At 36.7% G+C, this 11,393-nt stretch overlaps 1 protein-coding gene across 1 annotated transcript in view; it reads left to right on the top strand.

The window, feature by feature from the left end:
* The window catches only part of TENM2 (teneurin transmembrane protein 2), a 1,506,090-nt gene that overhangs the window by 229,491 nt on the left and 1,265,206 nt on the right, over positions 1-11,393 (top strand). The window lies entirely within an intron of this gene.

Here is an 11,393-nt window from a genome sequence, read left to right as displayed (position 1 = left end):
TTGAAGGGATAAAATATGACTCTAAAAATGAAAAATAAAAAATGTTTTTTTAAAAGGGATTGATAAGATGTTGGTTGAAAAAGGGAAAAAGAAAAATTAAAAAAACAGTAAAAAAAATTAACTTTGATAAACTAATGAATGAATCATGGTAAAAAAGCCATGAATTGTATGTGCAGTATTCCCCTAGCGCTGGAGTTCTCCCGTTCTCCTTGATGGGTAAACTTGGTCTTGGCTTGCTGGCTGTTCGTGCTGATCTTCTGGGGGAGGGGCCTGTTGCCGCGGTTCCCAAATGTCTTTGCCGGAGGTGGAATTGCCCCGCCCTTGTCGGTCCGGGCTAAGCAAGCTGCTTGGGTTTGCTCTCAGGAGCTTTTGTTCCCTGCGAGCTCTGGTATAGCTTTGGAGGACCAGGGTGAAAATGGTGGCCTCCCAATCTCCACTCGGAGGAGCTGAGAACTCGGGGCCCCGCTCCTCAGTGCGCCCCCAGAGAAAAGCAGTCACTCCCGTCTCCCCGGTCTCCGGCTGCACTGCATGCTCACCTGGCCTGTGACTGAGCGTTTCTATCTCTGGCACTCGACCCCGTGTGGAGTCTCCAAACCCAGCAGATCCCTGCGGTGCGCTCCCGCGCTGCTCCTCCTGGGGGCGGGAGGGGAGTCTCCCCAGATCTGCCACTTGGTGGGTCCCTGCTGGAGGAGCAGTGGCCCGACTGAGCCGCGGATCGCAGTTTATGGCAACCCCGAGCTGAGAGCCTACGCCTCGGCTCCGTCTCTGCAGGCAGCTTCCCCACTCCGATACCTGGGAGCTCTGCCGCACTCAGGCACCCCCGTTCTTTCTGTGACCCCAAGGGTCCTGAGACCACACTGTCCCGCGAGGGTTCCACCCCCCACTTAGCCACTGGAGCGATGTCCCTCAGTGGAGCCGACTTCTAACAGTTCCGATTTTGTGCTCCGCGGCTCTAGCACTTGCCAGAAGCGGCCGGCGGAGGCCCCCTCCCCCACCGTCTATCCTCCCGAATATCGCCTCAGATTCACTTCTCCCCATGTCCTACCTTCCAGTCAGTGGTCACTTCTCTGTTCAGAGAGTTGTTGCTACTCTCTTCTTCGGTCTCCTGTTGGGTTCGTAGGTGTTCAGAATGGTTTGATCCCTATTCAGCTGAATTCCTGAGACCGGACGAAATCCAGGTCTCCTACTCCTCCGCCATCTTGCTCCGCCCCCGAGACTGTCCGTTTAAAACAAGAAGTAGGTACAGCAATTCAGAAAAAGCTGCAAATTCTTTTCAGAACACTGTGAGGTAGCCTGGGCTGATGGTTTATTTCTATTTAATAGAATGCAAAACTGGAGCTAAATGATCTGGCCCAGCTTTATAACCTATAGAAGCCAACCTGAGATTTGTCTCCCAGTCTACTAACTGTGAGTCTGAACTCTCCCAACATCACTCAGAACTAGCAAAACTAATGATGATCCTAATAAAAATATCTCTATCCTTTTGCAAAAGTTTTTACGTTATTGATTGCCTTCAGTCACAAATATATGTGAATGTACTAAAGTCCTGTATTTATTGATTGTGAAATTGGATTTCATTTTGATATTCCAATGGTACCTCTTTATGCATTTCTGCTTAACTTCAATCCTAATTGTGATAGTATTTTCCTCTATCACAGAATTGCTCTGGATTCTGATCATTTTCACCTTTCACTTTTTTTTTTTTTTCAATTACTAATTGCTTCCCCCTTCCCCAACCATTCTTGTTTGGAAATAAGGAGCCCTCTTTTCCATCCTCAGGTTCTGTCATTCTGATGTAGAGAATCAATCTCTTGCGTCAATTCAATATTTCTCTGCCTGCTTTGTCATTTATTTTTGTATTGGATTGTCTTTCACTTTATTTCACTGGTCTCTTTCCTTTTCACTCTTTTAAAAATTTATTTCTCCCAACTGAATCACTTCAGTTTGGCGGAATGAGATTTTGCTTGCTTTTTCTCCTTCAACGTGTTATGTTTATCATGAGATTAACATCTTTATTTTTTGGCTCCAAAGTCTCTTGAACATTTTCTCTGAGTCATTTTTATTTCCCTTCTTGTCTCTGTGGTTCTGTGTTGTTAAAGTTCTTCATGGCCTGTTTTCCACCTATCTTTTAGTTTGTCTTGTTTTCTTACATCAGCTTCTTGGGAGGTTTTATTCTTCAATTTTTCACATGATGATATCAGAAATCTCTGCTACTACGTATGGTCAAAGAATTATAAGTCCTCTGCTCGTTCCGCTCTCTGCACATGTTTATTAGTGAGTGGATAGTATTGGAAGAGCTTCCATTCTTACAGTAGGCTTGTCCAGAGTTATATTTATTAAAAAAAAGTACTTCAATCTTAAAAGAAAGTATATCTCAAAATAAGATTCAGCTTTGTAAAAACTTACTGTTATTCAAGTAGTCTTGGCAATCCACAACAAATATTTTTCTGAGTTATTCATATTTAGTTATTTTAAGTTTTGATTAATATTTTTGAAAATAAAAAGTACAACACCTGCATATAAGAAAGATTTTATAGTTTATATTTAAGTGTATTGAACAGAGTTGATAAAGTTGGGGCAGCACTTGGACCTAGTGGACAGAGTTGAGCTTTGGAGTTAAACAGATTTGAGTTTGAATCCTGGTTTCGCCTCCTTCCAGTGTGTGGCCTTCAGCAAGATGAATTTTCTCAGCCTCAAGTTTCTCTTTTCTTAATTTTGGGGTAATTGTATCTGCTCTATGGATAGTTAGAAGATTCACCGTGATACCATTTTTAAATGTTTTAATTCAGGGGCTAAAATATTGTAAGTGCTTGAACTTGTAGACATTATTATTATTTTATATAAAATATCAACATTTCTGATCTTTTTTTAAAATGTGAGATTATTTCTGAAAGGAGCCATGACCTTTCTTTCATCTCTTTAGTTTGAGAACATTTGCCTTCTTCCTATTAAGCATTCATTATTTTATAATTATAATTTGAATACATACTTGTGCTGTTAGGAAAAAATATACATGGCAACCTAGAGAAGATTTGATAGCTATAAGTATGAAGTAGATTTTGCATAGGAAGAAAAAAAAACACCTTAAAAATGATTAAATATTTCTGGATTATATCATCACAAAGTAGGAAAATTATAATTGAGGGAAGTCTGAGTAAATCCTTTAGAATAAAGGCGCCTTAAGAACTGATATAAGAAATCTAATTCAGCAGGAGGTTATGTAACCTCATGGAGTTTTTAATGATGAAGATAAGACACATTTCCTTAGTTCTTCTAGGAAGAACTAGATGCAGATGGCATCCTCAAGAACTTCATAAAAATTAGCTAGTTAAGAGTATATACAAGTAAGAGTCCCATTCTCATAAGTCAAGGTTTTGTGTAGAGAATTAAATTCTGACTGTGAAAGTATTTGCCTTCTGGGTCAACTCCATCTATATCCAAAACCTTTCTCATCTAGCCTGACCTCCTTCTTGAAGAGTTGCTCTTCTACTGGTTGACTGAAATTGAATGTATCCTCTCACCTCAACTTCCACAAGTCAAAACATCTCTGTGCTTTCTGGCCACCCACCTACCAGAGCAGTCCTACATTTGCTAATGTGTGCCAATGGTCACATAATTTCAGTGAGTTCTTTAAATCATCCTTAATTCTATCGTTCAGTCTCTCTGACCTTGTATTTTAATTCCCTTGATTTCTACTTTAGACCCGTAACTGACAGTCTGTCACAGGCATTTGATATTCTACTTGCTTTCATGCTTAAAAAAAAAAAAAAAAAAAGTCTGGTAAATGCTTTCAGATAAAGTATCTTGTCTAATGATCAAAATCACAAACAAATCTATTAGCATTTATAAAAATGCCATTAATATTATGTTGTATTGTAAATTATAAACATTATTAAAATGCTGCTTAATATTAGCATAGAATGGCATAAGGCCAGCACGTGTACTGAAACATAACATTTCCCCCCCTTCCGTTTACTACTAGGGACTCACTAAACATTACTCCTAAAGGTGAAATATTTTGGAAGCCCACAGACCCCTACATATAAACTTTCTTTTGTTCCTCCCTCAGTCTAACTATAATTCTAAAAATTTTGTCTGGTAAGGAATTTATTCTTTGTGGTTTATACACAACTGTCACATGAGATGCATCTCCCTCATGCTATAGGTACTGAGAGAGATTTAAAGGATTTTCAGGGCTAATTTTCCCTATCGGATTTTTGCCTTACATGCTCCTTTAAAATACAAGGAATGCTTAATTTGGTATTCCACAGTCCCATTTCTTACCTACTTAGGTGGCTATTTACTTACTGCAGAATAAATTTCAAGTTTTTAAATCTCTTACTTAATTCTTCAACTTCTGCTTTTATTCTTCCACAGAGCCTTAAGAGCATCCCATCAGGCTTGCTCAGTTTCCCCTATTACAGAGTGTGCTTCTGCTTTGAAAACTTGGCCCAGTCTCCTGTATGTGTAATAATCTCCCATGTCCACCTAGAGAATTCCTACCTAATAACTTTCACTTAATCATCCACTGCTGGAAATAGGGTTTCCCTCCTCTGAACTATGACCCTAGGTTTCTAGCACACTTTCACCCCTTGTATCCACCATGCTCACTGTGAAACATCAACAATGCAGAAAATCAAGAAAGAAAAGAAAAAAAAACTCATTATCTCATCCCCTGAGATTACAACTATTAATATTTAATAATAGACTTTTCTTGCTTTTTTCTCCTTTTTATACCTCATCAGGCTTCTCATAATTAAAAGGAGAAAAGTAGAAATTCTATCCTTACTTTATTATGTATCAGAATACTATTTTAACCTTTTAGAACCATTGATTCCACAGTCTTCACAACTACTATAGGAGTATCTTATTTTTATCCTCATTTGTTAGAAAAGAAACCCAAAACTTAGAATTGTTAGGCCACTCTCCCAAGGTCACACAGCTACAATGTGTAGCTGAGATTTGTCTCCCAGTCTACTAAATGTTAGTCTGAACTCTCCCAACATCACTCAGAACTAGCAAGACTAATGATGATCCTAATAAAAATATCTCTATCCTTTTGCAAAAGTTTTTACGTTATTGATTGCCTTCAGTCACAAATATATGTGAATGTACTAAAGTCCTGTATTTATTGATTGTGAAATTGGATTTCATTTTGATATTCCAATGGTACCTACTTCTACAAAGAGGTAGAAAGTGGGTATGAGCCAACATTTGCTTCACTTCACAAGTCTTGGATCTTAGCTACAGCATGATGCTGCCACTATGGACATATATGCTGGTATATGTAATCAAAACACAATTATTTTTTCTGACATATGTAAAAAAAGTTTAAGAGAAAAATAGAAAAATGGCATTTCTAAGACTAAAAGTGAAACTCTATATTAAAGAGACTCTATGAATCATTATCTTAAAAGGGCAGATTTAGTCATAAGAATAATAATTATGGTTCACACCTGTATGGGGCTTATTACCACATGCTAGGCAGTGTTCTAAGTGGGATAAACATTAACTCGTTCACATTTACAGTAACTCCATGGGAGAAGTACTGTAATGGTCACCATTGTACAGAGATGTGCATACTGAAACAGATGAGTTAAGTGATCAACCTAAGACTATTATGATGCCTCAGCCTATAAGAGAGCATTATACTGTGTATATGTATGTATATATGTGTGTGTGTGTATACACATATGTATATATATATATAACATAAATAAGTTTATGTATAAACATATATAATATTTCTACCTCTAACCTTCTGCTTTTATATATATATTTTTTCTTAATATAACCACAGTGTACTTACTTTGAGCATAACATGGCATTTAACATGTAATCAGTAGCTCAAAAACAGGGAATGATTCTTGAACCAGTTTTGTTTGTAGAACCAAGACGCTAACTTTAATTAACTTTAACTAGGACTGCTCATAGCTGCATGTGAGAAGAGACACAAAAAGGCCCATTAACTCTGAACATCATTTCCATGTTTTTGCCTCTGTATGCCCTCAAGATAGTACTTTTTCCCTGCTGTTCTTTGATTTTGCCTCTTTTTCCATTTTTTTAAAATGTATTAGCAAAGGGTGTGAGTCTAAAATTAATCATGTATTCGCTGTAGCTTTTTAGTTCATCTAAACACATTATTTCTGCAGAAATGGTAGAGAATTTTGAGGAAAATTGTATTTTAAAGGTTGAAAAACCTTATTTTTAGGAATCCCCTCATCCCCTTCATGGGTAATTATTTGGTCTCAGTTTTTTTTCTGAGTGTATGTGAGCATGTATGTTTTACAAATATATTCTTTGCCAACAGAATCTTCTCTCCCGGTAACACACGCTTACTTGCCTGTGGTTTGGTAATATTGAATGAATATTGTTAACTTTCAGATATTTAATGTGCAGTTGTAAAAACTGCATGATTCCACATGTAAACATTTTCTGAAAACTAGCATTTAAAATTACTTTTTACTATTTTCATGACCCTAGACTTTGAAGGAATCCTTCAATGACAGCTGAAGCGAGACATTAGCAGCCACTGTCCTTTTTGTATTCTGTGCCAGGCGCAAGGACTCCATTCCTCTTGAAAGTTTTATCATGTACAAGGCTATTAACATTATGAGGATAGGCTGAAGCATGAATAAATCCTGAGACTCACTGATGATGTCATTACACTGGTCAATAAAATACATAGAGGGAAGGGCTTCCCACACTACCAGGTTGGGTTAACTAAATCAGGATACACGAGCAATTAACTCTTTAATTAAGATGAATGGGTGACATTAGCCCTCCTTAAACTCTGCTCGTCAGCATTTACAAATAGAAAAAGACGGATGCCTCCTTCCCAAGAAATGTGGGTTTTATTTTTCATTCATTGACACAATCTCATTCTTACTACTTCGTAAACAAAGTCAACAAAGCATAGAGGTGGTCAGATATATTTTAACAGGTTCATTTCCTCAGTTATATCTCTTACTATTTAAAGATCCCATTTTGCAATTTATTAGTTTTTTTTTTCCTTTACAAAGCTAACTTTATCATTATTTTTATTGAACACAATGGCTTTGCCTTTTTCCCCATTGCACACAAGGAAGATTCATGTCAGAATCTTATAGATGAATGCAACACAGCATGGGAACGGTATCTATCCATTTGTTCTTCCAACAGCTATTCACTGTTATCTGCTACTTTGCCAGTAACTTCGCTTAGCCTTGGAAGTCTGGAGATACATGTTTTACTTCTTTTATGTCTCTAGTTAGCCTTATGAATGTAGATCAGGCGAGTGTTTCTGAACCTCCATTTCCTTATCTGTAAAACTTGATTACTGGAGCAGTTGGTCCTGTAATTCTCTTTAAGTGATATTTAACAGGATAAAGGAAAACAAAGATATGATTCATTCTAAGAACAAAGTGTCGAAACCAGCACTGTGAAAAAACAATATGAGGTGATCTGTAGATGCAATTTCAAATTCTCTAATATCCACGTTAAAAAGGGAAAAAAAATGGAATTTTCATATTTTATTTAACCTAGTACATAAAATACTATTTCAACACATGTATTTATTTGCACTAATATATACACAGGTAATATGACCTATTATATATATATATATATATATATATATCCTATTTTATATTATTGTCTCTACTAATTTTTTGAGATTTTAGAGCACACTTAATTCAGACTCGTTCAAAACCTACATATGGTTAGCTGCTGCCATATTGGCGAGTATAATTGAAATGTTAACAAATATAAGAACAAATACAAGTATATCTCTCAAATATTTGTCAATTTAGACTAAATTTTTTAGACAAAAATTATCCAATGTATAAGTTATTGTTGATATTAAAACCCAAGATAATTATCCAAAACATAAAGAACAAAACTTGGATTGTCCGTGGGCAATAGAATTTCTCTGAATGAATATAATTTCTTTTAAGGGGAACAAACAGTATTAAACAAATCTACGTGGCACAGTGTGTCATAAAGTGAGAAGACCCAAGCAAGTGTGGAAACAAAACCTTCCCCACTGTAAATGATAAAAAGTTTATACTCTTGGCTTACAAGACCGTCAACTACATGGTTCGTGATATAGACAGTCTAATGGGTCAGATTCTAATCAATAGAATCTAACTATTCTCTATAGAAATTTACCATTTAAAATGAGTCCTTTATTTCTTAACTTCATTAATATTTTAAATGGAAGTCATTGAATTTTAAGGTTAGTGACATATCCATCTTTTCATAGCATTTTCTACTTTAGCTGATCCCATTTTTCACTGGATTCAATAAATACTTATGGAGTTAAAAAATAAATTGAAGTGTAAAAATATTTTGTTAAGAGATTATAGATTTTATTTTTACAACTTGTCATCTCACATTATTTGGATTTTTTTCATTTTGAGGTATTTCCTCTAATAGAGAGTAAAAATGACAATAATAATAACATTAACAAAAGTATATTTAGTTTTTACTAAGTGCTAGGTACTATGCTAACAGGATTATGGATTTTATAGAATAAAATCTGACTTGGATCTGTATGGATTAAAAAACTAAGCACAAAGTAACCTCTCTGATTCTGCCTCTAAGTAACCTCTCCTCTTTATGAACACTAAGAAACTTTATAGATCCCTTTATTTTCTATGTGAATGTGATTGAACGCATATTATTGATTTAAATTACTTAGAACAGGAACTAGAACACAAAGCATTCAGTAAGTATCTGTTGAAATTGTTTAAATATATTATAAGTTTCTAAATAAGGCAGTTATTTGGGAATATCTACTGAGTGCTTTCCATGTGAGAGACACATTTTAAAGTGAATAAAATAAATATTTGAAAAACTAAAAAGCCATCTTTCTATACAGCACACTCATTACCAAGTGAAAAATATGCATGTTAAAATAGAGTCAGTTTTCCACCTTATAGGAGCTTACTTTTTAGTGCATGAAACAGACGTACAAATGATTCCAAGACCACATTATAAAATGCTTCTCTAGAAGGTTTGGAACAGCAAGGAAGGTTAAGTCTTTCAGGTGATAGTAAAAAATATGGAGAAGGTAGCATTCTAGGTGAGTTTAAAAGAAGTGGAACTTTTCCAGGTATGAATGTCACAAACCAAGGGGACACAGAAATGGGAGAGCACACAGTAGACTCTTTTTTTTTAATAACCTGTGAGCTTAATAATTATCATGTAGTAGGAAGTAGCAGCATAGCTGAGGGTAGAAAGATATATATGTTTGTATGTGTGTCTCATAAAGAATTTGGCCTTTGATTTGTAAGCAATGGGAAGCTTTTAAATAAAGACATAAAATCAGATTTGAATTTCACAAACAGTAATTATGGCATCAAAATGGTGGGTGATTTGAGAATGCACAACTCTTAATTGTAGGCCATTGTACTAGTTGAGCGTGAAGACAATGAGGGTCCAAGCAAACTCGGAGTGGTAGATGTGAGAGAAGAAAAGATTTCAAACCCATTTCTAAGGCAGTTTTCACAGGGCTTGTTAAAGGTAGGTGATGAAAGGGAGATATCAAGATATCAAGTATAGCTGTAAAACCTCTAATCAGGTGAATGCTGGTATTATTAAATATTAAAACTACCCTGAACTTAATTTAATCATTTTGCTAGTTTCAAAAGCACTTTCAGTATTAGGTAATAATCCCTGTCAATTATTTGAGCAGTAGTTTATTATAATGTTGTGGAAAATACCCCAACAGGGAATAAGAAGAACTATTTAATATACCATCTTGGCAAATGACCCACAGAATTCTTTACTCTGAAGAGATCAAGCACAAGTGCAAGCATCAAATCTCTAAGCAGTTTTTGGCTGCGGAGAAGTCACTTAACCTCCCTAAGTCTGATTCTTCTTTACAGTCCAGTATTTATAGGAAAAAATAGTAATTAAGCACATATGCACTTTAAAAATCAGGCACAGTGGGGCGCCTGGATGGTGCAGTAGGTTAAGTGTCCGACTCTTGATTTAGGCTCAGATCTTGAGCTCAGTGTTGTGAGTTCAAGCCCCCTGTTGGGCTCCATGCTGGGTGTGGAGCCTACTGGAAAAAAAAAAAAATCAGTCACAGTAAGTATTGTAGAGGAAAGACCTTTTGAAATCATCCCAAATGTTCCAGAAAAATCTCAAAGTTAGTTAGAATTTTAATGAGTTAGGGAACATAAAACAAAGATATCTGTGCTTTTCCTCACTCCAACTAAAAAGTTTGGAGATACCAAAGGACTATCTAAAACTATCCTTTTTCATATCTTCCCAAAAGAAAGGGCAATTAAAAGGTCATGTTAAGCAACATCACAAATTGTCACATCTCTGTTTGTAGTAATATAGAATTAAGTCATCATTATGTTCCTAACAACATGTTATGATATTACACTTGGGGTTATAAGCAGTTATCAGCCACATGACCCTTTTGGGTTGTGGGACTATAGACCAGTGGCTCTCAACCAAGAATCATTCGCCTTGTAGGAAACATTTGGCAGGTTTTGGTTGTCATGACTAGGGATTGTTGCTGGCATCTAGTAGATAGAGACCAAGGATGCTGCCAAAATGTTACAATGCACAGGACAGTCCCTCCCCCACCACCACCAAAAAAATGATCTAGTTCAACATGTCAGCACTGCTGAGGTTGAGAAATTCTGACATATACCGTGTATGAAGCTTCTTAGGTATGCTTGAGAGGTGCTGTCATAACTTAAAGAAAATTGTTTAATTTTTTAACTTAAAACATAACCAAGTGGGGGACAGTTCATGAATGAAGCACTCAGTGACATTCAAATGGAAGACAGGAGTATAAAGTTTGTGTTAACCTCATATTCTCTATCAGTAAGCATGATTTTCCTTGCTTATAGGACCGATTCTATTTGAAGTCGTTAATGTGGCATTTAGCATTTTCCTTGGGAAACTACTTTAAAAAAATCCAGGTTGAAGTTGTAATACCAGGGAAAATGGAACACAGACGTTGGCATAGTATTCCACTTGGGAGTGATGCCTTGTGTGGTCCATTTCTACCTATGTGCTCACAAAAGTGAGCACTTAAAGCTAGGGCCACACATTTAAATGCTTAAAGCGAGGCTGATATTCAGCACCAAGCCCACCGGGTACTGTCACATCCACAGCAGGTGGAAAGTAGCTCCACTGCAAAATCCGCGGGACGCCACAAGCTGCCCCACCCAAGTGCCCTGGGTTCTTTCCTAAGCCACCTCTCACCACTGTGCACGCAGTCCCGCAACAAAAGGGTTAACTCACAGCATCTCAGGGAGCCCCATACACTGCTTCAGGGCCTGCAGTAATTCCAGTTGGTTGGGGCCCCGAGCTATACCTGCTGTTCAATATTTATCAGTCTAGATAAAGTAAATGGTGAAGTGGTCCAGGTGTAAGATGTTATGGGG

Source organism: Callorhinus ursinus, unplaced genomic scaffold (assembly GCF_003265705.2).
Source record: "Callorhinus ursinus isolate GAN/ISIS: 27379988/994484 unplaced genomic scaffold, GSC_fseal_2.0 scaffold3, whole genome shotgun sequence".
NCBI lineage: Eukaryota > Metazoa > Chordata > Mammalia > Carnivora > Otariidae > Callorhinus > Callorhinus ursinus.
This window is presented reverse-complemented; position numbering and strand designations above follow the sequence as displayed.